A 24,478-nucleotide genomic window follows, 5' to 3' on the forward strand; every position below is an offset into this window, starting at 1 on the left:
TTGTCCGTTGTTTTAAGCGCTTTTACCCTCGGAAATATGACGAAGAGACCGCGCGTCTCTACGGCACAGGCATTAGCTTATGCAAAAAAACATGCTGCATGCTCGCTCTTGTAACGTTTTTCTCGCTCCCGCTTTATGAAACAAATTGCTGGCGAGCGGCTGTTAGGACAAGACGTCGGAACTAGCATGACCTGTGATTAACACTTTGGGACGGCGACTGAAAGCTTGAACTGCCGTCAGACGGCACTTGAACGCTCCGCACAAGCGTCGTCGGACGAGCGCCGCACGACGGCGCCCAGAACATGCCCATGGTTCCGCCGACCGGGAATCTTTCTCACACTGCGGAGCGAGCCACAGGTTTTGAAGAAGATACGCTCTTTTCAAATAACGAAATAACACAGGGCAGAAGCATAGTTAGAATCAAGCATAGCTTAGCAAGCACGCGGTACACGACAAAGTTTGAAACAGCAGCCCACTTCGCAGAAACAAAAGAAAGTTGCTTACCGGCGTTTGCACGAGTTTGCATGGGCGGTTCTGATCTTACGGGCGTTGGCAAGACGCAGCGTCTCCCAGCTCTCAGTCAGCGATTGCTATTCTTGAACACGGTATTCGTAAGGAAGATATCTAAAATATCCACTAAAACGGCTAAAACGTAAAAAAAGGAGATTTCCGAAACCTCTGGAACTTCAACGACCATTCAACCGAGCCCAACGGATGATGATTGCAATAGCGATTGTCTTGCGCAGTCTGCAAGAGTCTCTTTTCCTTTTTATTTATTGTTATTTCTTTTTAAGAACGATACTAAGCAAATTATTATTATGTTAGTAACAATAAGAATGTCCTTAGAATAATAATGTAAAACATTGCAAAACTGAGTAAATCTTAGGTTTTGTTTAAACTTTAGGTTGTTTCTTTTTTGTGGAAACCGAAACTAACTTAAGCAACGTTTCCTTCGTCGTAATTGTTTGCGTGTGTGTGCGTGCATGTGTGTGCCTGTTTGTGCGCGCGCGTGTGGATGCGTCCGCGTGCATGCGTGTGTGCGTCTCTGGTTGTGCGTGCGTGTGCGTCTGCGCGCGGGCGTGGGTTTGCGCGTGTGCAAGCGAGTGTACGTGCGTGCGCGCGTGTATGAGTGCGACTGCGAGCGCGCAAGCGTCTGTTTGTGCGTTATATTGCACTGCGCCCGCAAGAAGAACAATTGGATGTCCCTGGACACTGTTAAAACACTAACTTATTGATTATTATTATTATTATTATTATTGTTGTTGTTGTTGTTATTGAAACATAGCCCTGAGTCTTTAGACACAGGGCCCTAAACTTTTTTATAGCTGGCTGTAGCTGTATCTATAAGTTTCTAAGGCCGACCATGCAAAGCTACGGGGGTGATAGCCTGCCATTGAATTTTCCATAGACGACCATAGGCCATTTTTGTATGGGATGTCTCGGACTGGTTTATTATGGGATTTGCCTCTTTATGTGTGTGAGTTTTTGGGCATGTCACCATATTCTCAAATGAATATTTTACTCAGGTTGACATGGTCATGTGACAGGTTCTAGCAGCATGTCATTAATATTTGTCAAACATTTTCACTATATTTTGATTTCATGTTGCCAGATATAAACTCGAGACTGACTGATTTTTTTACTGTACACTTCCATCAATAAATATATGTAAAAAATGCTATTATAGAGCATTTCACCCTACTTTCCAATTTCTGAGCGTGGAGTGATTTGTAAGAAAATGAAATATGAACTCATACATAAAATTTTGTTTGCAAAGATAAAATTGTATGCAAAAGAGACACTTTATTATCAGCTATTTGCATGAACAACAACTGACATTATAAAAAACTAGACTGCTAACAACTGTTGCTTTTCAAGCAGAAATCTTACCTCTACATTATGGACAGAGCCATATATAAGATTTCCAAAACCATTTCACATTATTTATTTAGCACCCTCTTCTACACCCTTTTCACATTCTTCACTAAATGTAGGGTGTAACACGAAACAGCACCCTTTTCGTTAAAATTATGAGGTTGTATTCCTAGTTTGTAGGGTGTTAAAAGGGTGTAGCCGAGGGTGTAACTTGCTACAATACCCCTTTTTCACCCTTAAAAGTGTAAAAACTTCTACTGTGTAGTACGGCCGAGCATCACTGGCGTCAATCACCACGATAGCGTCAATAGCGTCACGGCGTTGCCCACCACCCGCCAACAACCACGTTGCTAACAACAAAACCAGCGTTCTGCACATCTAGGTCGAGATGTTCATTTTCTTTTCCTTTTACGTGTGGTTCGATTTTGAACGTTTCCGTTGCGGTTTTAACCGAAGCTGTTAGCTTTCGTTGGCTCAGGAAATCAGTATCCTAGCACCTATATAAAACATTACTGAGACTAGCTTAAGTTTAATCAATATATGAGAGACGTCTTGTTTAGGCTCTTCCAAAACACAAAGCCTGAAATATCCAATCTTATCCGATTTAAGCACAAGCTGATCGGGAAGCGTACGCTAGCGTGGCGGCTTACTAAGCTGAGTGCATTGCTACATCTATAGGTTTTTAAGGTAGAGAAGGGTGCTTATGGTCGGTGTACAAGTATACACTGGCTGGGTAAAGGAGGGCGCGTCTTCTAGGAAAGGGGAACACGTGCGCCCGATGCACCCGACTACAACTTTTTTTTCTTGGAGTGCAGTTGGGAAGTAAATATGTGGAGCACTAACCGAAAAATCGCGGATATGGTATTCGCGCTAAGAGTGCCGCGCAGCGACAGAGCAGTATTGTTAGCGCGAAGATGACGTGGGCCCTGTTTTCGTATTTTATTTTCATAGAACAACGACGGGCACAATATTTTCCCACTTCAGGTAATGTTCCAAATTAACATACACTGTAAAAAATTTTCACCCCATTTTACGGGCAAAAGTTGCGGGTTCAATATTGCCGGTATGGTTTGCCGTAATCTAGAAACGGGACTGTCTGTAAAACCAAGGCATATAATTCCGTAAAATGACGAAACATCCGTAGTTCACTTTACAGACAGTTATCCGTTTTCCATTTTACGGGTAAAAGGTGCCGGTTCAATATTGCCGGTATGGTTTGCCGTAATCTAGAAACGGGACCGTCCGTAAAAACAAGGCATATAATTTCGTAGAATGACGGAACGTCTGTAGCCCACATTACGGACAGCTATCCGTAGGAAATGTGAAAGCTGTCCGCACTAAATACCGAAGGACTATACCTTTCCGAATTATATAAGGCCACAGCCTCGAGCCATCCGTACCACCTGCACCTCCGATACATCAGGCGACTCACCTGGCAGAGCTCTAGATCTGCCAGGGGTGTCACCTGACTTATCAGAGGTGCAGGACTGGTGCGGCTGACTCGTAGCTTTGGCCTTATATAATTCGGAAAGGTATAGTCCTTCGGTATTTAGTGCGGACAGCTTTCACATTTCCTACGGATAGCTGTCCATAATGTGGGCTACAGAAATTTCGCCATTCTACAAAATTATATGTCTTGTTTTTACGGAGAGTCCAGTTCAAAAAGAGGTAAATGTCAAGTGTTTCATTATTTAGTGCGAAAAGCTTCCATATTCAAGCAAGCCTAAGTCACATGAAGCTTTTGGGGTAGATTGGTATGGAGAGTTCATAGCTCCGTCATTGTAGATATGAACTTGAATAATCTTTCATCCTCAGCCAAAAAGTTCATGTTTTGCGAAAGAAAAAGAGCACACGACCGGTACTTCTCACTGCCAGGATTTTGTTTGTGTGAGCTCAGCTGTTCCTATAGATGAAAGCTCAACAAACGAACCAATTAAGAAGTTTTGCCACAATACCTTTATTGGAAGAAGGCATGCCTTGCTTTAACTTTGGAGAAAATTTACATTATAGTTGTCCTTGTGCTGGCCATTTAGATGCTCCTCCATGATTGTGCTTGAAGTTGTCATTCAAGTGAAGACCTCCTCGGTATCTTCATGGTGCATGTAAGGGCAGCTTGAAATAAAGAGCAGAAGAGGATTTGCATTCAAACACAATCGCAACAAATTGTATATGACATGCATGGTTAAAGTAAGTGAGCAACGTGCTTACAAACTAGCCTAGCTCCTACTAAACATGACATATAAAATAAACCCCCTATAAAATGAACCAAAGTAAAAATTTGCATTGATTTGAATACCGAACATATCAAGTGCTTGAGAAATAAAACTAGCCAATTAAAATTGCACAACTATTCAGTGATGTTAAGCATATTGGATTGAGCCAGATCTCCCTTAGTATATACAGTAGGCTCGCGATATAGGCACATTGGATTGAGCCAGATCTGCCTTAGTATATACAGTAGGCTCGCGATAATTCAAACTCGGATATTTCATACTTCTGATTAAGTCAAACAAATTTCAAAACTTTGGTTGACCCGCTACGTTTTCAATGTATTCATAAGCCGCTTAACTCGAACGATGTTTTCGTGTAATTCATACTTTTTGTTCTCGCAGCACCATTGAGCGCACTTCTTTCGGAGCACCGGTGAACTGCGGAGAAGCAACACCCGTGGAGCTTGCTTCCGCTGGTGTTGCTTTTCCGCAGTGCACCGGTGCTTGGTAAGAAGTTTGTTTAACGGGGTTAAAGCAGAGCAGAACCGCGTATAAACCGTTTTACTAGAAGAGTGCGAGAGATAAAAGGGGAAAGGGCTACCGGCGCTTTCCCCCTTGCTGGAGCGTTAAAGACAGTGAAAGCCACAGATGAGAGGCTTTGCCAGTGTTCGGTGTAAGCATTGCCCGAACTTCGTTCGTGTTTTGTTCTCTGTTTTAAACTCCCAAACTTAATTAGAGCCACGGGCTTGGATGGCAACAGTCCCCCGGTCATCAAGACACCATTGCTCAGTTATACGGTGCACGAATAACGACAGAAAGCGTCGAATACTGTCCGAGAGCCTGTGTAGCTTGCACGAAATCTGGCAAGGCGAGTGCGACTGCAGTGTCTTTAAGCTTTCCACATGACCCCGATTTCCGGCAGTAGTGGCTTGCGTCCCTAAATCGAAAAGACTTTTCCCCAACGCCATCCTCTCGACTGTGCTCGGAACATTTTGTGAATGGAGTGGGCATGACATTAAACGCTGTACCGTCGATGAACACGGGGTGCGCTCGCAAGGTGTGTGCAAGTTTTCTCCTGATATTTGCTTTCAGCTTGTAACATTTTGGAACTGAATTTATTTTAATATATATATTTCGAAGTGGTGACATTGACTCAATTTTATTATCTACAGCACTTAGTTGAAGGCTGATTTTCGTCGCCAGGTGTGGCTGGCGATTGTCAAAAAGTTAGTTCTATTGCTTTGCCTGAATCCCAATCTCCTGCGCAATACCAGAGAGCCATGAGCCCATGGTGACCGTCATAATGCGACTAGATTCTTCTTATTTTCAAAATTAGTACATAATGTAGCTGGAAAGAAACCTTCAATTTTTGTTGCTTAAAGTTGAAACATGCTCATGCATCACTGTTTATAAACATAGAAACATGCTCATGCATCGGTGTTTATAAACGTTTTATTTGAGGATCCCGTGCCAACGAGTGTGTCTTTTGTCGAGAACTGAAAACAGCAAAGTCGAGATGGGCCTTTTGCCGGAGCGAGTCGGTCAATGATTCAACGATTCGAAATTGATGCATGAGCATATTTCAACTTTCAGCAACAGAAATTGAGGGCTTCTTCCCGGCTACAGTATGCACTAATTTTTAAAATAAGTATCTAGTCGCATTGTGACTGTCAACATAGGTTCATGGCTCTCTGGTATTGCTCAGGTGATCGTGATTCAGGAAGACCAATAGAACAAGCTTTTCGACAATTTTCAGCCACACCCGGCGGCAGAAATGAGCCTTCAACTCAGCGTTGTTGATAAAATTGAGTCATTGTCAACACTTTGAAATATCAATATTGAGATAAATTCAGTTAGAAAATGTTACAACCTGAAACAGCCATTATCTCGAGAAAACTTGCACGCACCTTGCGAGCGTACCCCATGTTCATCGACGGTACAGCGTTAAGTTCGGTGTGCGCTCCATTCACAAAATGTTACGAGCACGGTCGAGAGGATAGCGTTGGAGAAAAGTCTTTTCAGTTTACAGAAGCAAACCACTGCCACCGGAGATTGGGGTCATGTAGAAACAGCCGCACTCACCTTGCCGGATTCCGTGCAAGATACATAGGTCCTCAGACTGTATTCAACGCTTTCTGTCGTTATTCGTGTACCCTAAAACCGAGCAATGGTGTCCCGACGACCAAGGGACTGTCGCCATCGATGCTTGTTGCTTGAATTAAGTTTGGGAGTTTAGAACAGAGAAGAAAGCGCAAACGAAGTTAGGGCAATGCAGATGCCTAACACCGGGACGCAAAAAGAGGGCTTGACAAGATCTCTTGGCCAACCAGAAGCCGAAAAGAATCTCCTAGCACTGGTTTGGGATTGGAGGGCAATGTTAAAGAGCACCTCATGTTTAAGAGAAGAAAAAAAAAGCCGCTCACCTGATGTGCATTTCTGGAAACAGGCTTTGACTAGCAAAAAATTATTGCCTCAGGAATGAAGTGCTGCTTCAGTAATGGTTCCTGCACAAACAATTCAAGTGTAAGAACACAAGCCCCAAAATTTTCTTGCCATCCTCCTCCGTCTACTTTTTTGTGCATCTAATTAATTTCATCCCTTGGCAAATCCTAAAGATTTCGAAGTGCTTATCCTACGTCTTTCTCTTACAGCCTAGTTCATGTTGCAGAAACTTGGCTGAGTGGATAAGCTGGAGCGTTCATTGTTCATTGAGACACTTTTTCTTTCACCCCATCCTGTTCTTGAAAGCAGAAAATCCTCTCCCTTGACCACGGTCATTAACGACTTTTTACAGATCATACACAGGAGGTTGGCATTGCCAAGACAAACTCATGTCTTTACTTTGAGCATGGAATAAATGTATGTCTGATCTACGGAAAGTTCCTGTTATACCAAGGCTCGTACTATTCCGTTGTCAAAGGAGCAGGCATTGTTCATAAAAACTTCGCTTCATTACATTGTTTCAGAGAACAATTGTTCTTTTTTTAATAGGGATCAATTAATCATATTAGGACAATTGTCAAATAATGGCAGATTCACGCAATGGATTGAATCGCAATTTTCATCCGTGGACCGTTTGTCACGTTACCATCATGTCGGCTATTCCTCCGATTTGCACCTCGTCAGCAGACGCCCAGACTTAAGGACAAAGTGCCCTTCCATGTCCAGATTTTTAGCGGGTCAGTAAAGGCCCGTTCACACTCTTGTGACCGAGTTAGACCTAGAGAGACCAGACCGGTTTTTAAGCCTCTTGCGACTTCTTAGGTCCAACTCCGCTGCATCGCATCCGGTCCTAAGAAGTCGCAAAAGGCTTAAAAACCGGTCTGGTCTCTCTCGGTCGAAGTCAGTCGCAAGAGTGTGAACGGGCCTTAACAGTAAAAGCGTTTACGGTAGAGCACCAACAGCAGAGCAATATTTTTGGTTTTCGAATGAGCCAAACAAAGATAGTGCACTGTACTTTGTCCATTCGCTGTTTCATTTTGTCGAACCATTCTTATTTTCCACTCGTGAAAGAAGCTGCAAGAACTTTGCCCAGCCGACAAGCCGCAAGTTCTGGTACTCCTCCGGGTTGGTGTCAAGAAGCTTCAGTGAAAACTTGCCTAGCAAGCTGCAAGCTTCCCTGCATGTCCACCCAGTTTTCAACCCAGCCAAGACCTTTCCTACGGCTGTAGTGTGCTGAAGAGTGGTGCACAAGCAAGCAGTGCGTGAAAGTATTTCCAAATGCCCCTCCGCAACACCAGGACTTCATCACTTAGACGCTGAAGCCTCCTGGAGCAGGACGATACTTGTGTCATATGGTTAGTAAAGCTAGTAGCGCTTCACGCTAAGCCTGTCATGATGCTTTGTCTTGCTCGGTATATAACAGCAGCACACAATACTTTTTCATAATAGCACAGTGATCGTAGTCGCGAACATCACTTCTGACCTTGGAAAACTGTGCCACAGTGCGATGTTGGCATTTTGCGGAAATGCAGGGCCGGGAATAGGTTCAGTTTGTCCTCGCTGTCATCTGCTCGTCTCCTCCGTATGGATGTGCTTGGAGGACTGATGTTCCGTAAACGTCTTGTCACTTGATCAATTTATCTGCGGATAAGTTCATGTGAATCGGCAATAAGTGGACAGCGGAGTCTGCGGTGACTTAAAGGGGTTATAACACGAAAATTAAACGGATCTATTATTCTTGAAATGGATTGCTCATAGACTACGTAGTATATACACCAAGTTACGCAATTTTAGAGCTCTGGTAATTGCACTATTCAATTTACGAATTTGTATCATTTTCATCTGGCGACCAGGCAACACTGCCCAAGTTAGTCACATCATGGTGCCCATAAAGCATGTGACCATGAATGCTCTTTCATTCTAGGGGCCCCCATGATCGCCCAAGCTCTCCTCGCCGCGGTACAATCAAAACCGCTCGCGCAACTCGGTAACTCAAATGCTTTTCTCGCTCTCGCCGCCGGCCCGTTGACCTTCCACCCTGCATGCGCCTGCGAGATATTCCCGGGCGACAGTGACCACAACGAGTTCGTCCGTAACTCGCCGTCACTGGAGTTTGTCGCCAGCGGGTAGCAGTCAAAATGAACAGCTTTCAACATCTCTTGATAGCAATCATAGTCATCGCTGCTGCAATCAATGTCGAACACTCTGACAGGGCAAGCGATGTCGTAGACGTAATCATCACAAACCGCATGCTCGAAACGTGGAAGGTAAACGAGAAAACTGAAGCTCGAGACGCCAAAATAGCCAAATCTGTCAGTGCGTGCAAGGAGACATCGCGCTGGAGGCTGGCTACAAAGCCAGCCTCCAGTTCTGCTTGGATCCGCCCCTCCGAGGAATTCACATTTAAGTGGATTTATCCACGAAACTATTGCGCCATTCTCAAAACAAATCTAGCAGGGTTACAGGAACATACAATGGGTCCTAGCAGTATAGCTATCTTATATTGTATTTTTGGCGTGTCATTTCACGCCGAACATTTTTGTTGACGTTGCCTGCATGTCATAAAAGTGTGTCTCGTATCCAATTAGACATTGTCGAAGGAACGAGGAAACTGCATAATAATGTCGCACACTGTTTACCTTAACCGTTTCTTTTTTCTTCAGTTTTTGATCCCAAGTTGTTTTTTCTATATTTATTGCACGAACAGCCCAAGCTGCACATGTCTCCACAATCATTCGCCATCCTTAAAAATGTGTACAATAAAAAAAATAAATGCTGCCATCTCTGAGCAGCACCGCAAACTATGCTCGGAACAAGCCTGGGATGTCCAAAAAGAGTCAAGGGGCGACGTATAGTGCGCGGATGAGTTACACCCATCCTAAACGGTTTAGGAACAATCCTAGGTGGACGAGCGAGGCTCGTCCAAAATGGGTAAGGTGCACCAACACCTTCCACGTTGTTGAATCTTATCTAGTAGTATATGATCCTAAATTACCAGACTAGGTTACAGAAAGTAAAGAGTAAGAGGAGGACGGGACGTCACCTTTTCATGTTCTCGTTTTTTCGCCAGTCCTGTATTAAAAGGTTTTCATAGTAAAAGTGACGGTTGTATTTTATCTACCCTTTTGTTTCTCGCAATCTCCTGCCTACCAACTCAACCAGCAAAGTAATGCCCCCCCCCCCCCCCCCCCCAACACACATCCAACCCACAATAGATATTTTTGGATACAAGATGCCATGAATGTGCTGTGCATGTGAACCAAGCTGAAGGCAAATTTGCGGTCTGAGGGAATAAAGAGTTACAAAACTGACAAACATGGCAGTAGCATACTTTTCACTTTTGCACATGTACAAGAACCGCTAATTTCTATTAGAAAAGCGGAAAAGCCCAATGCTATCAGGTTACTCACCGACAGCAACTACCAGGAAGAGAAAGGGGGGGGTCATGATTGTGAGGGCAACTGGTCTGTAATGCTTGTGCTTTCCTGAAAGTTGCAAGTAAGACTTTTAAAGAAAAATGACCCAAACTATTGCAACAAAATATTCTTTCATTTCATTTCTCATACCAAAAAGGTTGGCATGAGGAACTTTGCCCAACTGACACGACGCAGAATCTGGTACTCATCTGCGTCGAAAAGCTTCTGTAAAGACGCGTCTACCACGCCGCAATCACTTTGAATCTCCAATCAATCTTTCACCCAGCAAGACCTTTCTTGTGGCTGTGGTGTACTGAAGGCACAAGTGCAAAGTGAGTGGAGGCATCTCCAAATGCCACTTAGCGGGCCCAGGACTTCACCGCCTCCACGCCAAAGTCTCCTCGAGCAGGACCATGCTTGTGTCCCTGCCATGGTTTGGTTTAGTAAGGCTGGTGGCATTTCGCACTAAGCCTATCATGGTGTTATGTCTCACTCCGCACGTAACAGTGGCGCACAGTTCTTGTTCAAAGCAGCAAATGTCGATTTCGATCTTGGACAACAGTGCCACAGTGTGGTCACAAACATGTTCGGCTCGTCCTGGCTGTCATTTGCGTGTCTGCTCCTTCGTGTGGATGCGCTTGGGAGACGGACGAACCGCGGACATGATCAATCCGTCTGTGGATCAGTTCGTCGTGTGAATCAGCCATCAATGAAGAGTGCTGTTCATTTTGAACTTGATATAAATAGCCCTTTCGCAAAATCCCCCAAGCACGAAGATTTGTGCGAGACTGTCCCTCGCCTAGCCGCTCTGCCTTGAGATTGCATTGCCTTGTCGCTTGCCTCCTCTTAATCCTCTGTTTTTCGATTCCATTACCTGTCCTTATCTATTCCAATGTATATTTCATTGCTTCTAAGCATAGGCGTAAACTTCGGAAGGGCATCGAGGCTCGTGCCCCCCCTGGTGAGATCCGCGGGGGGGAGAGGGGGGCAGGGCAGGGCCTTACCCTCGGGCCCTGCCCTGCCCCCCTAAGATACAGCGGTGTGCTGTATCTTAGTTAAGTAGGCGGCAGTCGAAGGCATACGCTACAGTGCGAGTAAATGGAGCGAGCGTGGGTGGCCAAATCACAGCGCGCTCGGCTCTCGCACCACGATAGTTGATTCAGAGCTGTGCCTATCCCTATGACATGTGCGCGGCTGTTCATAAACGGCTCCTCTCGACTGTACGCGGGTCTAATTGAACCAACACAAACAGCTAACAGTGCGATAGGAATCTGTAGCAATGGTAGTACTCATACCGGGAAACGACGTGCGAAGCGGCGTGTTGTCCGTCGGCACTCCCATCGAAAAAGGCAAAATAAAGACACAAATACTATATACATACAAGAAATATTGTGCACAGAAGAGAATAGAAACCCTTAGAAGCGATAAAAAATACACTGGAATTGATAAAAATATGTAATGGAATCGAAAAACAGGATTAAGAGAAGGCAAGCGACAAGGCAATGCGATCTCAAGGCAGAGCGGCCAGGCGAGGACAATCTCTGCCACAATTCCTCGCGGGAGAGCCGGGGCGCTCGGGAAAATAGCGAATTGTCGATTAACTGAGCAGCACCTTTCTGTAGGATGGCTAACCCAACCTAAAACCCCTGGATATGTTTGTGTTCGTTTCTTAAGTGGTGTCAAAGTGCCAGTGCACGAGGCCCGTGCAGCACTTGGACGCAAATGGCAGTGTAGCCCTGAAATAAAAGGCATTTGGAAGTGAGTTGCATGTGTCTCTCGCGTTCATTCAATTCAAGCTGAACCGTATGTATGCGATTTAGCGAGCGACGGCAATGAGCGACGGAGAGCTCTCATTGCTCGGTTTTTGGATCTCTAGAAAGCTTTGCTCATCGCCTCGGTCGCTTGCTCCCGTCGCTTTCATGTGGCTTGCCTCGTCGTGCAGCTGATTGAGCGATAGCAAAAAGGGTCGCCATCACTTTTCTTGTTGCTCGCTAAATTGCTTACATGCGTTTTATACTTTATAGTTGTTGGCACTTGCCAAAATGTGAAGCATGCATTTTATTCAGGGCCTTGCCCTTGCTGACTCGCAGACTGCTGGGATAACTTTGGGTTCCAGTGAAATACGACCACGTGATTTCTCCCTTTGCTTATGAGCTGAGGAGGAAGTAGTTTGAAACACTTTTTTTTTCTGTTTCTTTTGACACTAGTCAATGCGCGTTTTTTTTTTTTCTCTCCTAACCTTTACAGTGAAGTACTGCCAGAGGATTAGTAAATAAGTGCACCATACACAGAATTTTTTGTTATAAGAAGTCAGTGCCCCAGTCGAGAGAGAACTCGTTTATACTCTTTGCAAGCAACATCATCAATACAGACCTTACTTCTCAAGGCGCACGTCACGCAATGTTTCGAGTAGTTTCCGAGGACGAAAATCGAACTTGAATCTAACCTCGCACAGTGGAAGCGAATACAAGCGCCATCACACTAACGGGTACCTTTAGCAGTCATGGGTTCCGCAAAACACACCGCCTAGCTGTCTGGTACCAAGCCGCCACCCGATTTGCAGAAATCAAGCTCCCTGATACACTCACCAAGTGTCTCGCTTGGCCCCCCCTTGCCTCCGGTGGGACCTTTGACTTTGGTTGCGTTCCCGCAATCTGAGTGCCCGTGCAGTGACAGGTCGGTTCCGTGGCTTCTTTGGCAAAAGCTCGAGGCTCATCCAATGCGGAAAGCACCTGTGCGACAAGGAACCGCACACGTTCGCTTTCACGCCGACTGCACACAAAAGGATCACGTTATAAACGCTCCGAACAGAAAGGAATCAAAAAGTAAAACGAGTGAGCGAGCACTCAGCAATTAGACTCATATCCACAGCTGGTTTTATAGGCACGCCGGCACCTAGGACACTTCCTTTTTCCAAGAACGTTCTTCGATGTTTGTTCCTAAAGTCTGAAAGCGCCCGAAAGTTGCGAAAGTTTTGAAACTCGCTTCGTTTTTGAAAGTTTTTGCGTTTTGTTACGATGGCGATGGCGATGCGGCGATGCTCGTTGGTTCCGAGTTCCGACCAAGTTTATTTGACGCAACGTGAATTTGCTTGTTTTATTCGACTTAAATTAAAACTTTAAGATATAAAGAAATTGTTTTAAGATTTATAAAATTATCTGTAATTAAGCATGTCGAAGCGCAATGTGTACTAAACTGGAGCTTGGCTTTGTCAGCTTCGTTTCAATTTGACATGGCGGCGACCACTATTGTGCCGTGTACCGTGCTCGACCTATTTGCTGTGCATTGGTTGTCCTGTTATCCACCTCTTGCGATCCTCATCAGCCCCGAGCGTGCTGTCTAAGTATTGCGTTCTCGCCGGAAAGAATATCCAGTCTTCTTGGAAGCGTTGCTCGAATGTAGTCAGCACCCACGAACCGACTCGGCAAGCCTCACGTCGTTGCTTGGTTCCTCCGCCTTTCCGGCGATGGATCCCCCAGCCCTGGCCTCAGCCCTACAGGACGTAGCCGGTGAAAAACAATCTACGACAACGCGATGTCTTTGGAATGCGATTGCTACGATCAGTGGCTCTTAAAACCTCAGTAGCCCCCCTTCAATAGTGAACTCTGCGATGTGAACGCCCTTACCTTCAGTGTCCGGAGACTGCTGCAAACCTCCGACGAGAGCGGACGTCTTCTCCGGGCTCCGCAAAGCCCAGAGAACTGTACGCGACTGTACGTGATCCTGGTATAAACATCGCCGCGCTCCGTCGGCCCGCCGCAGCACGTCCGCCGAGAGATCGGTTCGCTCGAGTCTCGTTCTGCGAGCGGAACGCCCGTTTCTGCTTCGAATATGGTTACAGCCGACATCGCCGCTTCGCAGCTCACCAATATCTCTGCGTCCATTCTGAGACAGGACATGAAAATCTCTCTAGAGCGAGACGACCAAGGTGGGAAATGGATCACCCCTGGAAAGCCCCGCAAATCTCGTCTTCCGGCCGACTTTGACCCCGAACTTCACGTAGTTATAGTGCATCTCCCAGTCCGTCCTGCTGGCTCAGCTGCGCTGCCTCTTGACAGTTTGCCTGCGTTCATGCAAGCCGCACAGCTCCTTGCTCATACATGTACCGACGTGTCACTCCACCTCCGGCAAAATAACCGTTCTCCGCACCCATCACGAAGCGATCGTCAACTGGCTACTTCGCATCACCAATATCACCTTACAAAACATTTCCCCTCCCGTCCACTCCTACCTACCCCCGACGAGATCATCAATGATCTGGAGTCTTATCAAGGTGACATCCTTCAAGCAAGGCGAGTAGGCACAACAGGTTCAGCCATCATCACCTTCATCGGAACCCATGTCCCTTACACAGTGTACTACTGCCGCCTTGAATTTCGCTGCCGTCCCCACAAACCTCGAGCCCATCATTGCAACAGCTGTGTCGAGTACGGACACCGCACTCTGGCCTGCCCGGACAACCAGCGACGCTGCTCCCCCGTGTTCCACCACCCTGGCCTGCCCAGACGAACCCCATCCCTGTACTCTCTGGTTTGCGTTGCTTCAACTCGTAGTGTGGTTCTCAAACAGGGCACTTGGTCCCGAATAAGCTGCTGCACCTTCACTCACTCCATGGGACGCATCCCTGAACAGTTCCAGCGGCATGTAAAGCATGGATGCAGGATTCGGTTTATGGCAGTCACCTTGACAATTGCTACAGTGGAGCACACTGCTTACAGAAAGGATCGTGCTAAGAACTGTAGGGGTATGCTGGTCGTGGTACCTTTTCTACTACGCTTTTGGCGACGCCACGACCTGGAGCGGGAACCTCTCACAAGCATGGCAAGGGGCTGCTATACTGTGCATGCTACCTGGCTTCCGTGAAAGCTGAGTCCTATGACCTGCCGAGCGAGCCACTGGTGCTCATTAACACGATTTAATTAAATGTGTGCATACTAGACGTCTTCAAGTTGAGTCGCTCGGAGTGCAGTGTATACCATGGAACCATTTCCAGTGGCCCCAAATACTCGACAGTTCGACGGTACAGTGTGCTCAGTCCACTTGTTCTCAACATGTTTATTAATCGTGATCCCTGCAATCAACTCCACTGCTCTTACGGACGACCTGATACTGGTGCCACTTATGAGGTGGCCCCAGAAACCACCAGGGTTTGCAGAACAACATCGACAAGGTCTACTATAAACAGCCAGCTATGCTTCTTCGCACAGCCTGATGACAGTTTTGTTCAAAACGTGCGGAATACTGGGTTTTGTACTTAGCGTGTCCAGTAGACCAGGCCATAACAGACTTAGGTGCCTTTCACCAGTGGTGTACGAACTTGGTTTTGAGTGGGGGGGGGGGGGGGCAAACTAAACCCCCTTCCCCACCCCTCCTCCCTCCCCGGGACCGAGGAGCGGTGCCCTTGGCATCCCTTGGGCGCTGCCAGCCAGTGTTTGCCCTGCCCAGTGGTGGCTGTTTTAGGGGGGCAAAACACATGACTTGCCCCCCCCCCCCCCCCACTCTAAGAACTGGGGGACAAGCGCCCCCCTTGATCCCCCGGTTGGTACGCCCATGCCTTTCACAGCCCTGATCCTGCCGCACCTAAAGTATTGCAGCTCCATATGAGACTCCTGTGAGGTTGATCTTGTAAGATCAGTTGAAAGTGTTCATCGAAGGGCAACTATACACTATTCTTCGGCAGCCAAGCTCACTCCGGATCACTCACTGCTTTGAGATTGGCTAGAATTCTGGCCCTTCAATGGACGACCAGAGTTGATCTCAAGTGTGGCCCTCCAGCGGGTTGTTTTATTATGCCTCCTAAACAGCGTTGTGGAACTGCAAGTTCATGAGACAGCACTGAAGGGAGTTGTTTGCAAGAATTGGGCAGGTGCCTTTCAACCGTTTCGTACTGTAGAGCAACAGCCTTCCTTCTTAGTGTGGTCTTCACTGTTCTGGCAATCCCTTTATTTGCACTCATGCAGAACCCCCCTAAAAATCATCACAAGCTCGAAAACATCTGTAGACAGGAAACTCGCTACTTTCACTCCCACTGAGGTAGAGCAGTGCCTATGTGCTTTAACGTGAATTGCAGACTTTTACTTGATTTCTATTTTGTGTTTTCCCCCACTTTTATTTGTTCCTTTTGCAGGGTACTGCGGGTTTCTTGGTATAGTCTTTGGCCTCTTTACTATAACGAATTGCTCTTAGCAGGATTAGACGATAAAAACACTTCTAACGCTTTTATCCTCTACTATGGTACTCTTTGGCACACAACTGTACTATTTTATTCAACCTAACGAAAAACGGGTTTTATGTCCGTTAACTAAGAAACGGTCACACTGTCCGTCAGAATTACGACAAATTGTTTGTAAAATTACGGAATTTTTTTACAGTGTATGACGACAGTCAAGTCTAACGAAAAAAAACTGAATAAAACGGTGATCGTTTGCTTGCGCTAACAGTGTTCGCGCGATGCACGCACTAATATCCTGCCAACAGTATCTGCTCTTCATTCAGGTGAGACCCCCACCTTTTTGGAGTTACAGAAGTAATGATGTATGCCTAGTGCTGCTGCCTTGCCCTAAGAAGTGTCTGGCTCTTCTTGGTGAATGTTATTGTGTATTCATACAACTTATTTTGTTGTGTGGAGATGTTGAAAGTAACCCTGAACCCAATTCTGACATGAAAGAGCTCATCGAAGGTCAAAAAGCAATCTTGGATGAAATAGCTGAATTAAGAAGAGGCCAAACAACCATAGATAGGAAGCTTTCATCATTTGAAAGCAGACTTACAACGATTGAAAACAAGGTTGACATTCTAAACGAGACTGCCAGACAGCTTGCGCAGGCAGAAAACAAAATAACCAAACTCGCAGAAACTGTTTCTTTCTTGACCCATAAAATTGATGACTTGGAAAACCGTTCACGAAGGAACAACGTGATCATATATGGGATAAAAGAAGAACAGCGTGAATCTTCGGAAAGTCTGCGCGATATTGTAACAGATACAGTCTTCAAAGATAAGCTGGGCATTTCCGTCACTGGTATCGAAAGGTGCCACAGATAGGGAAAGAAGGGCGGTGAAAGACCTAGACCGGTTATTTTAAAGCTGCTCGATTACAGGGAAAAGGTTTCGATATTTAATAACGCGCGTAAACTAAAAGGCTCCGACATTTCAATATCGGATGATTATTCCAGTCATGTTCAGGAACTACGAAAGAAATTGTGGGCCAGTTCAGCAGAAGATAGGGCAGCTAACAAGAAAGTAAAACTTAGTTTCGATAAATTGATTATAGGTGACAAAGTTTATCGCTGGGACGAAAGTAAAGGGGAGAGAGTACTTCTCCGGTCTCGGGATAAGCAATGACAACCACGAAAACGTAATCAAAGCCCGTTAATAGTCATGAACATCAACGCCCGTAGCATCGTGAATAAAGTAATTGCGCTTGAACATCTTTTACTCGCGTACTGCCCACATATATTGATTTTGACCGAAACTTGGCTCAATGACGAGATTCACGATTCGGAGATTGTGCCGCCGGGTTATAATATTATACGTAAAGATCGGGGATCGCGAGGGGGAGGTGTAGCAATTATATTGAAATCTGGTATCCCGTACCGGCAGCTCCATTTTGACAACACTAATGAATCTGTGTGGTGCAGTGTTGAATTTGAAAATTCATCCTACGTTGTTGCATCCGTATATAGGCCGCCTAATTCTCCTGTCTTGGTTTTGGAAGAATTAAAAATGTGCCTTGGCAAAATCTTGACAGAAAAAAATAAAACTCATAATAGGCGGGGATTTTAATCTGCCAGACATTAATTGGGCCTGTCTAACGCACGGAAATACTGATGCTGAAAACTGCGCTGAACTAACAGATATTGCTTTTTCTTTTAATTTATGTCAGGTAGTTGACAGTGACACGAGAGTAGTGGGAGATTGCAGGTCAATCCTAGACCTGATCTTTTTGTCTGCTGGTGCTAGTGCTGACGGCTATGAATGTGAAGTTGTTGAAGGGCTGTCTGATCATATGGCAGTATTACTTACTTTGTTTAATAACATTGCGCCCCCCGCGGAGAAAAAGATTAAAGTCTTGAACTTCAATAACGCCGACGATAACGCTATCACAGACGAACTGGCTTCTGCGTACGATGAGTTTGTATCCTTATCAGCAACCCCGGACTGTGTGGATCAGTTATGGAATCGTTTCGTTGCTATTGTTACTCGATGCGTTTCAAAATATGTTCCTTACCGAAATAAAAAAATAGCCAAACATAACCCATGGATCACGAGAAGCGTGATAGATATGAAAAGGAAGGTGAACAGACTGCAGAAATCTTGGAAGCGATCCGGCCTTCCATCCGCCAGGGAAAGCTATCTTTCTTGTAGCAAGAAACTTAAACAGGTAATACGCGAATCAAAACAATGGTATTTTAATATCTGTCTTTCGTCATTCATAAAAACAGTACCACAAAAATTTTGGCGGCAAATAAGTACTTCCAAAGACAAGAAATGTTCGTCCCTCGTTCTTGACGGTTGTGTAATTGATGACGAATTTAAAATCGCTACCATTTTTAGTGACCAATTTTATTCCGTGTTTACAAGAGATAACAACATTGTTCCTAACTATGACGTCCAATCTCAGCTACCCGGTCTCCCGAACATTACTATCAGTGAGGCGGGTATCTTGTCATTATTACTAAACTATGATGTAAAGAAGAGCAGCGGCCCGGATGACATCCCCAATTTGTTTCTTAAACGCTATGCGGAATGGGTTTCAAAATATTTGTTTGTCATTTTTAAAACGTCATTGGCCACTTCGAGATTACCTGCAGATTGGAAGCTAGCAATCGTTAAACCTATATATAAATCGGGTGACCCTCGGATAGCAGTTAACTATCGTCCCATTTCTTTGACGTGTATCAGTTGTAAATTACTCGAACATATTATTGCTAAACATATAGTTGCCTACGTCACGGAGCATAATCTTCTATCGAATGTACAGCATGGTTTTAGAGCCGGATACTCGACAATATCTCAGTTAGTAGAAACAGTGCATAATTTTTCTTCAGTTATTAATCGCCGAGGCCAAGTTGATGTAATCTACCTTGACTTTTCAAAAGCCTTTGATAAGGTTTTCCATCCAAAGATTTTATTAAAATTACGTGCGATGTTAAAAAACGATCAAATCGTAAACTGGATTCAGGATTTTCTGTCGGGGAGGGGACGGTATGTAATGTTTAATCAGACTGCATCTTCCATAGCAAATGTAGAATCCGGGGTACCACAGGGGTCTGTTTTGGGGCCACTGCTTTTCTTGATATTTATCAATGATATAGCTACTAATATCAGAGTAAACATAGGATTGTATGCTGATGATTGCATCCTATATCATGAAATCAAAAGTCCCGATGATCATCTCATCCTAAATAATAGCCTTCAGGAAATATCAAAATGGTGCAAAGATTGGCAAATGGTACTAAACAAAGAGAAAACTGTATTTGTGTCTATCACCCATAAAAAGCACCCCTCTCTTTTTTCATACCACATAGATAACCAAGTACTGATCCGGGTTAATGAATATACTTACTTAGGACTACATATAACACACAATTTAAAATGGGATAAACATATCAGCGCGGTTATAGATAAAGCATCTAGAAAACTATGGGTTATGAGACGCAAATTACGGCAGGCAGCTCCGGATACAAAACTATTGGCGTACAAAACTTTTGTTCTTCCTATCTTGGAATACGCGAGTGTAATATGGGACCCTTACACAAAAAGACATCAATAGGCTGGAAATGATACAAAGAAAAGCGGTTCGATTCATCTACGGGGTATATAACAGGCATGCTTCAGTTAGTGAGTTACTTAATAAAGCACAATTATCAACACTTAGCACGAGAAATACTATTAACAGATTGAAACTGCTCTTCCAGATAATTCATGGCATGATCAACATCAATCGGGACAAGTATATATCATTTTCTGCACGCTCCAATACACGTAGCCAGCATCCGTATTATATCACTGAGCTGTTACCGCGAAATAATGTTTTCCAATACTCCTTTTTTCCTCGCACTTTCAAAGATTGGAATAACTTACCCGCTGAAATAACGAGCTCCAGTTCCCTAATTTCATTTCTTGATTCTGTTAGAAAACATTTCAATGTTGAGTGAAGATTTTGTTTCTATTTGTATTTGCTTGCATTTTTTTCCTTTCGTGACATATTAGCGTCATATGGTTCTTGTGTTTGTTTGTTTGTTTGATGGCTATTTTGTAACCTCATGAATGTAACCATTCCTACAATGGTCCTGAACAAGGACCAGTAGTATAAATAAATAAAAAATAAATAAATAAACCACTCGCTCATAATATGCTTCTCTCGCTGCCCGTCGTTATGCCGAAGTTTCGTCAACGCGATGAAAGTTTAGATTAGGGGTGTCCCTGCGGCGAAACTTAAAATCAGCACTTCTGGCCGAACACTTGCCGACCATGTTTATGTCCACGGCGGCCAAGCTGAAAATCAGCACTTCTGGCCAAACACTCGCCGGCCGTGTTTATGTTTCCGGCGGCCAAGCTGAAAATCAGCACTGCTGGCCAAACACTTGCCGGCCGTGTTTATGTCTCCGGCGGCCAAGCTGAAAATCAGCACTGCTGGCCAAACACTCGCCGGCCATGTTTATGTTTCCGGCGGCCAAGCTGAAAATCAGCACTACTGGCCAAACACTTGCCGGCCGTGTTTATGTCCCCGGCGGCCAAACTGAAAATCAGTACTTCTGGCCAAACACTTGCCGGCCGTGTTTATGTCTTCGGCGGCCAAGCTGAAAATCAGCACTTCTGGCCAGGCGCTTGCCGGCAGTGTTTATGTCTCCGGCGGACAAGCTAAAAACAACTAGTTTGTGGCCGGACTCTTGCCGGCCTTGTTCATGTCTCCGGTGGCCAAGCACTTAAAGTGGCCAAGCTGTCCAGACACTGGCCAACCGTCGGCCGATCGAAATTCACTTTCTGGTGCTGCTTGAGCGGTTGTCCTCCACGAACGCCACGAGGCGATTCAGGGTGACGTGCTCCGTCACCTTCCCGGCGCAAGACGTGAGCGAGGTCGGCCGGAGGTTTTCTGAGGCGAGGGTCTTACCCGGCTTTGGGATAAAGATATTTTTTGCGGTTTTCCAGGCGGGGGGAAGATTGCCTGTTTTCCAGCATTCATTCATGTATTTTGTGAGGGCTTCTATGGATGGGTCATCCAGGTTGCGAAGGGCCTTGTTAGTGATTTGGTCGGGGCCGGGCGTCGAGTTGGTATGAAGCTAAAGCAGAGCCGCACGAACCTCGGGGACCGTAATGTCCGAATCCAGGAGGGGGTTACTGGACCCTGCATAAGGGGACAAGGAAGTAGTCCGGGGGACGCCTACGTATCGCGATTGGAGTTCCTGGAGGAGTTCGTCCTCGGTCCTCGGCCATTGGTGCAAGAAAGTATTAAGTCGATGTTGATGCTCGTGCTTGCTTGAGGTTGGATCAAGGAGGTGACGAAGCAGAAGCCATGTGCGCTTAAGCCCCAATTGCCCTTGCATCTTGTCGCATATCTGGCCCCATTGTTGGTTTAGTAACTTCAGAGAATATTGTTCAATTTCTGTATCTAAGTAGGCTATTTTGCGGCGTAACTTGCGTTTGTGCCGCTGGGTTTTCCATCGCTTATGTAGGCTGGACCTCGCCTCCCAGAGACGAAGGAGGCGGGCGTCTATTGCCTCTAAGTGGGCTTCGTCTGGGATGTCCGTGGTGTTCAGTTGAATGTCTGTTAGGAGAGTGGAGGTCCACTCTTCTAGGTTGGTAATGGTTTCGGTTGCAGATGCCTCTCTACTGGCCCTAAAGTCGTTTCATTTAGTAATGCAGAGGCGGTTGCGACGGGATTTTCCAAGGCACCCCCTACCGTGGTTTCTAGTATGTAGTGGTCACTACCTAGCGGTTCTCCGAGATTTCGCCAGTTTAAGAGGGCTGTGTTGTGTGTGAACGCTAGGTCCGGTGCCGTGTCAACCGTTACGCTGGTACCTATTCGTGCTTGCTGGAGGGGGTCGGTTACCAGGGTGATACGGTGTTGTTGCGCTTGGGTCCATATATCCCGACCCTTGGGAGTGCATGTCCTGTAACCCCATGCCGTGTGGGAGGCATTGAAATCTCCCACTATGACCAGGCCGTGAGGACCCGCCTCTCTTAGGGCACGGGAAAAGAGAACGCCAAATCTGTGTTTGCGAGCCGACGGGTGGCTGTATACGTTTAGTATATAGAGACGGGGGTCGCCTTTCCGCTGCGGAAGGATCTCCAGGAAGTCGTGCTAGACGTCAACTCCGCCAAGGCTTTTGTATGAAGCGGTTAGGTGTCTAGGTGTGAGGATGGCGGTATTGGGTTCCTTATTATCAGGATTTCGGAAAGTTCTATAGCCGGCAAGTTTGACCAGGCCGCGAGTTTCCTGAATCGCTATGATATCGGGGGGTGTTTCGAGGGATTGTATGTAATGTTGGAGATTGCCACATTTCCGTCGGAAGCTGCGGCAGTTCCATTGCCAGATAGTGGTTTAGTGTCTACTGAGGCATGGAGGGTGGGGGAGAGGTAAAGCCATACTCAGGGATGCACTGTTGGAGGTAGGGTGTGGATAGTGGGGGTGGTGGAGGATTGGAGGACCCCGCCTGGGATGAGAGGTTGGTGAGTTGTTCCATTTGACCGGTGAGTTGGGCCAATTCGGAGGAGCGCTTTGAAACAATGCCTTCGATTGCCGTAAAACGGCTGTGAACGTTTTGCTCTAAGGTTCGTAGTCTGGCACTGAAAGTGCGAGACATTTCGGTCATTGACTCTGAGAGTCGGCGTAATTCGTCTACGATTTGGACGTCATTAGTATCGATTGCTCTACGCTTGATAGGTTGGGCGGCGCTATTAGGCGAGGGTATGGCGACCGCAACGGGTTGTGGGAGAGGGACAGGAGTGGGTGCTGGAGCGGTAACCTCTTTCTGTTTAATTAGGGTTCGTAATTCAGTATTTTTCTTCTGAACGGCAGTGATTAATTTCGTGAGGGTTTGGAGATCTCGCCGTAGAGCCGCGAGCTCGTTGTCTCTGGCATCACCACCCGTGGAACCGGAGGCCACATTAGCCCAGCTCACCTGTTTGGTGGCCGCTGGTTGTCGGGGCGGCTCGTCTTGCGGGACCTGGCGCGGTTTGGACCTGGATCTGGATCGTGGTCGGGGTCTGGAGTGAGTACGGGACCGGGATCGGAATCCGGGCTCGGAGGGTATGATTTGCGTTCCCTGGACCTGCCACGGGGGGGGGGGGGGGCGGTGGGGTTGACCTTTTGCTGAAATCACCCACCGGGCGTTGTGCCTGACGGCGGCGAATGGCAGGGTGTTCTTGAAAGCGTTTCTTGCACCTCGGGGAACCCGTGGGGTGGGGTCCTCGGCATACGGCGCATTTCACTTCGCAGTCGTGGTCAGTGGGCGGATTGTCGATTCCGCAGCGTGGGCACTTATTGGCTGTCGGCGAGGGGCACACATCTGCCCTATGCCCGATCTTCCAGCAGATATTGCAGGCCTCCGTCTTGTGTTTGAATAGTACGCAGCGGTAGGGGGCCCCGTGGTAGCTGACCCAGTGGGGCACCTCCGGGCTGTCGAAGACTATTAGCACGGAGTTAGTTCTTCCCATCCGGCGGGCAAGGAGAATAGCCGGGTCGTGATTGTAGTCGATTAGGTATCGGCTGATGTTGTCCGGTGTATCGTATTCTGGAACATCAAAGATGATTCCGCGTGAGGTGTTGGCAGGATCTGCCACGTATGTGGCCAGGGGATAGTTCTCCTCCCCGATGCGTAAGGTGTGAAGGTTGAAGTACGTGCGCGCCCGCTCTTGGGAGGGGGTGCTTTTTAGTATAGAGTTTTGAGTAGCGTTGATTCGGATTTGGTCGGCGCGTGCGGCGTCGTAGTTGGTCTGGGCAGCGTTGAAGATAAGGTCTTGCAGCTTGCCTGTGCTCATGGAGCTTAGGTTGAGGCCACCACGTGGACGAATGACGATCTTGTAGTCGTCGTCAGGTAGTCTTGGGAGCTGCGGCGGGCGCGGCTTGGAGTAAGGCCTTGGCGAGCTGCGGGAAGCCAGACGCTCGGCTGGGTTCGATGGCTTCGGTGAGGGTACTTGCGGCTGTCGAGCCTTCTTTCTGGCCGTATGGACTGGGATCCAGTCCACATTGAGGTCCTCTGGGGCGATGACTTCTCCCTCGACGACGACCTCCATGTTGGGGCAAAGGGCTGGCAGATATTCGCCGCTCGTTGAACGAGACGCCGATCTCTCTCACACCGAAGAGCTCCAAGGACGGGAGAAGGTCGCCACTTTCAACACGCCGGTCGAGTGACGTACAAGCAAACACTTTTTTTTTCTTTCTTTTTTTTCTCTCTCTCTCTCTCTTAAGCATTTTCAGGTTTCTCGGGTGTTTTTTTTTTTGTTCCTAGTTTGCATTTGTTTTGTATTAGTAGGGTGCTGCCAGGTGTGACGTTCCGGGCGTGGTTCGTTCTTCGTTGTTCATCTGGA

General features: G+C 46.5%; 1 pseudogene; it reads right to left on the bottom strand.

Moving 5' to 3' along the window:
* Nucleotides 1–22,497: 22,497 nt before the first annotated feature.
* LOC115317834 lies at nt 22,498–24,184 on the bottom strand (annotated as a pseudogene).
* Nucleotides 24,185–24,478: the final 294 nt, after the last annotated feature.

Source organism: Ixodes scapularis, unplaced genomic scaffold (assembly GCF_016920785.2).
Source record: "Ixodes scapularis isolate PalLabHiFi unplaced genomic scaffold, ASM1692078v2 PGA_scaffold5__190_contigs__length_132052651, whole genome shotgun sequence".
Lineage (NCBI taxonomy): Eukaryota > Metazoa > Arthropoda > Arachnida > Ixodida > Ixodidae > Ixodes > Ixodes scapularis.